Below are 5,084 nucleotides of genomic sequence, written 5' to 3' on the forward strand. Positions count from 1 at the left end.
ATGAGACCCCTGGCAGGGGTTTCACCTCACACATTTCAGAGAAGGTATACAAGGATCCCTGTCCTCAGAGAACACAGGAGCACTGAGACAAGGCAAAGGCAGTCCCAGGCGGTCTCAGGTGTAGTAGTGTATATAGATTTTCCAATACTTTCAAGAAATATAGAAGGGGATGGATGCCATCAAGATAGATTTATTCTGAGGGGACTAGACAGAGGAAGAGACAAGAGGTACAACAGGGGCTTTCTCATGCCCTCTCTCTGACAACCTTTTAGTTCTCTGGTTGCCTCTGCACATCACAGACAAAATGATGCCTTCCATGGATGCTGCGCTCCTGCCTAATGTTCCTGTCTCAGGTCCAAGGTGAGATTTCTCTGCCTCTAGCACTGGGTTCCCAGTGTTTATTCAGGGCCAAGAAGAGGAGCAAAGCTCCTGTGTGCCTCCCATGGTAATGGTACAGCCCCACACGACAACACTGCCTGCAATTCCTGCATCATCATCCTTCCTTCTGGGTGACTAGTGGTGGGAGGCACCGCATTGGTCCAGTAACAGTGGGATGAGATGATTTCCATTTTCTCATTAGATTCTAATTCATGTGGGTAGATTAAGGAGGGTAAGCATAGAGTGTCATTAATGAGATGAGTAGGAAAATGATTGGAGGATCCAGTGTAAGAATAGTCAGCCCAGAGGAGGAGGAGCCTTGGACTTTTGAATAAAAGAGAATAGTAAGAGCAAAAGAGATTATCTCTCAATTAGTAACTTTCGTTCAAAATTAAAAAAAAAAAAAAATCCTGGAAGCGTTGGCAATGGTGACAGGCAGTCAGGAGTTTGTTGTCACTGCCCAAAGCACTGGCCTCATAGGTGTTACCCAAGGTCACCTTCCCACTCCAATCCCCTCTCTCCATTTCACCCCATACCTCTCCTTTATTTCTTCCTCCCCAGGGGAAGACTCCCAGAACAAACTTCCTTTTGCACGGATCAGATGTCCCAAAGTCTCCATGGCCTATGTGTCCTACTGCTATGCCTTGTTTATAGCACCCAGAACCTGGATGGATGCAGACCTGAGTGCTGGAATTTGCAGTTAGGGGTGATAGTGAAAAGCAATTTACAGACCAGATTGTGGGGCATGAGCAGTCTCATTATCTAGAGCTTCTTGAGCATGAGAATGAGCACCTCATCTTTTGCAAACACACCCCTTCTCTCCTACCTCGGCTCTGCCTTTCCCCCAGCATGAAGCATCTCAAGCTCCTTCTCAGTGTCTCCCTTCTCCACACAGATGACCTGCCAGAAGAGGCCCTCAGGCCACCTTGTGTTTGTACTCAGTGGGCCTGAGGGATCCTTCGTGGCGTCCCTGGCCAAGAACAATTTGAAACTCCTCTCAGACGTCTGGATTGGGCTCCATGACCCCACAGAGGTACACTTACATCCTCTTTAATCTGTTACCTCCCAAGATGCTATGGCCACCCAGGACCCTCCACGTCCCCTGTGCCTGCCAAGTAAATATCCTAGAAATTCCTGGAGCTCAGGGGATAATTGGAAAAAAATGGAGAGCCTTGAGACGAGCTGAAGAGCTGAGTTATGTGCAGGTCCCTAGTCTCCAGGTAAAGTTAATCTGCCTCTTGCCTAACTTTTTACATGATTCACACATTATGCCTTGTAATTCAGTTCTCTATGATTCCCTGAGTCTGCACATACTGTGCTTAGTGAGTCCTAAATGAAGATTTAGGACTGACACATTTTTCCCTTATAAAACTGACGTTATCTTCGAGGTTTAGGTGTTAATCACAAATGTACCGCTAAGTGTAGTTCAGATAGTGACATGTTACTCTGAGAGGTTCCATTGGTCTTTGTGATCATTCATTTTGGAATGTGCCAATAGATTTAGGGAGAGTTTCCCAGAGGAGAGCTGTGGAGACACCACATGGAAGAGCAGAGCAAATTCCATGATGCTGGGGAGGGGATCAGGCATTCCAGCTGAGGGAATCAGGCCAGGAGAACTCTACAGGCCTTTCCACCTCACCTGACTCCATCCTCTGCTCTATAGGGCTCTTAGCCCAATGCCAGTGGATGGGAGTGGAGTAGTACTGATGTGCTCAATTAAGTTGCCTGGGAGAGAAATCCAGCCACCATCTCAAACCCTGGCTACTGTGGGAGCCTGTCAAAAAGCACAGGTAAGAAACAGAAGAGGTCACTTCTGCCCACCCTATTCCCTCCCCTCATCCCCCATTTCTGGGTCTCGTTTTCAGAGAATCCTCCTGGGCTGGAACTGTAATACTGGCTTGTCTGTTCCCATCACCTCTCTTCTCTCCTTTCTTTCTGTCTCTTTACCCGGGGTGGGACCCTGATGAAGATGAAGGAGAGCATTTGAGTCCTAGGCCAGAATCCGGGATGCATCTCCATTGGATTCTCAAGCTCCACCAGCCCCATTCACTTGAGTTCTTCTGTCACTTTAGGGTATCTGAAGTGGAGAGTTTATAACTGTTATATGAACTTATCCTATGCCTGCAAGTTAAAGGACTAGGTCAGAAGGGAAGTCAGCAGTCTGAGTCTGGTGTGTAATTCATCGTGGACTTGGAACCAAGTGTGAAGACCCATCCCAGAAGGGGATATTCTCCCCACACCCCCAATCTAACCACCTTATTTTGACATCTCCTCCCCTCCAACCTCATATCGGGCTCTTTCCTATGTTCTATAACCTGAGTTTTCAAGGTACTATAATAAAAATTTTAGTTTTTCATTGCTTGTCTTCTCTGCTTCATTCTCATAGACAAACTCTGGGGAGGAAGTGGGTGAGTGAGGGGAATTGGTGGGTCAATCTATGCCCAATTTCACTCAGGTTCCTGGGGAAATAACTAAATATATATATATATATATATATATATATATATATATATTCCTCTTGGCATATTTGTGGTGAGGTATGTCAGCACTGCTTCTGTAGGCTGTGGGTTGTGTACATATAAAGACATTGCTCTCCCACACACTCTACTGCACAAAAATTCCTAGACAAGGTCTCTGATGGTGTGAGGCAACCATTTTAGGATCTGATGATGTTCAGAACAGTATTTCCTAAACTATCCGTGTAAAAGATAATGATAAGATTTTATTAACATTCATAAAATAGAAATAAAATGAAGAAATTCAAAAATTAAATGGATAAAACACATATCTGAAATGCATATATAATTGTTTTGTTATTAGTTTTGACAGAAAAAAAGGTAATCTTTCTAATTGTTGTACAATTTCAGCATCTATACTTCCCTTGCCATGGTCGATTGGCATGAGTCCATTTAACTACATGTTGCCCTGTCCCTAGAAGGCACTTGGGAGAACAAACCCCAGAAGGTCCTCTTAAAACACTCTGACTCCAGTCAGGACTGGATTTGGGCAACTTATTGTCTGGCAGGATTTCTCTTAACTTATTTTTTTCCATGGAAGCAACCTAAATGTCCATCAACAGATGAATGGATAAAGAAGATGTGGCACATATATACAATGGAATATTACTCAGCCATAAAAAGAAACGAAGTTGAGTTATCTGTAGTGAGGTGGATGGACCTAGAATCTGTCATACAGAGTGAAGTAAGTCAGAAAGAGAAAAGCAAACACCATATGCTAACACGTATATACAGAAATTTAAAAAGTGGTACTGATGAACATAGTGGCCAGGCAGGAATAAAGACAGAGGCTTAGATAATGGACTTGAGAGCACGGGTGGGGAAGGGGAAGCTGGGATGAAGAGTAGCATTGACATATATACACTACCAAATGTAATATGGTTGGCTAGTGAGAAGCAGCTGCATAGCACAGGGAGATCAGCTTGGTGTTTTGTGACGACCTAGAAGAATGGGATATGGAGTGTAGAAGGGAGGCTCAAGAGGGAAGGGATATAAGGATATATGTATACATATAGCTGATTCACTTTGTTGTACAGCAGAAACTAACACAACATTGTAAAACATTTATACTCTAATAAAGACCTGATTAAAGACCTAAATGTAAGGCCAGACACTATAAAACTCTTAGTGGAAAACATAGGCAGAACACTCTATGACATAAATCACCGCAAGATACTTTTTGACCCACCTCCTAGAGTAAGGGAAGTAAAAACAAAAATATACAAATGGAACCTAATGAAGCTTAAAAGCTTTTGCACAGCAAAGGAAACCATAAACAAGATGAAGGGACAACACTCAGAATGGGAGAAAATATTTGCAAATGAAGCAACTGACAAAGGATTAGTCTCCAAAATATACAAACATTTTTTGTATTAAAAAAATGATGCTTTTTTAGTCTGTCATACAGAGTGAAGTAAGTCAGAAAGAGAAAGACAAATACCGTATGCTAACACATATATATGGAATTTAAGAAAAAATAATGTCATGAAGAACCTAGGAGTAAGACAGGAATAAAGACACAGACCTACTGGAGAACGGACTTGAGGATATGGGGAGGGGGAAGGGTGAGCTGTGACAGGGCGAGAGAGAGAGGCATGGACATTTATATACTAACAAACGTAAAGTAGATAGCTAGTGGGAAGCAGCCGCATGGCACAGGGATATCGGCTTGGTGCTTTGTGACCGCCTGGAGGGGTGGGATAGGGAGGGTGGGAGGGTGGGAGACACAAGAGGGAAGAGATATGGGAACATATGTATATGTATAACTGATTCACTTTGTTATAAAGCAGAAACTAACACACGATTGTAAAGCAATTATACCCCAATAAAGATGTTAAAAAAAAAAGGAATAAAATTACAAAAAGTGACATTAGCAGCCACTCTAGAAGAAGTACATAGCCTCTGTAGAAATGCAAGTAAATTCGCTCTTTTTCCTTAAAGGAGCATTCAAGTGCGTTTTGTTCATTTTTACAGTAATGAGAGTGCCCTTCAGTCAATTTTCAGGACCTGGTACAAATTATTATATTTTCTCCCTTTAAATGTCAAGGGCAAAAAGTGGAGGGCTCCTCCGCCACCCAGAGCCAAGCGCCTGGGCCAGCAGTGGGAGCTGAAGGATCCCCTGTGCTCAGAACACAGGGGCGCCCCGCGAGGCCCCGGGTCCGCGAGGCCCCGGGTCCGCGAGGCCCCGGG

The 5,084-nt window shown here is 43.8% G+C and overlaps 1 pseudogene; it reads left to right on the plus strand.

Annotated features, from left to right (window-relative positions):
- Positions 1-320: 320 nt before the first annotated feature.
- On the plus strand, positions 321-2,518 carry LOC114900935 (annotated as a pseudogene).
- The last annotated feature ends 2,566 nt before the right edge of the window (positions 2,519-5,084 follow it).

Source organism: Monodon monoceros, unplaced genomic scaffold (genome assembly GCF_005190385.1).
Source record: "Monodon monoceros isolate NGI ecotype Baffin Bay Population unplaced genomic scaffold, NGI_Narwhal_1 Super_Scaffold_19, whole genome shotgun sequence".
NCBI lineage: Eukaryota > Metazoa > Chordata > Mammalia > Artiodactyla > Monodontidae > Monodon > Monodon monoceros.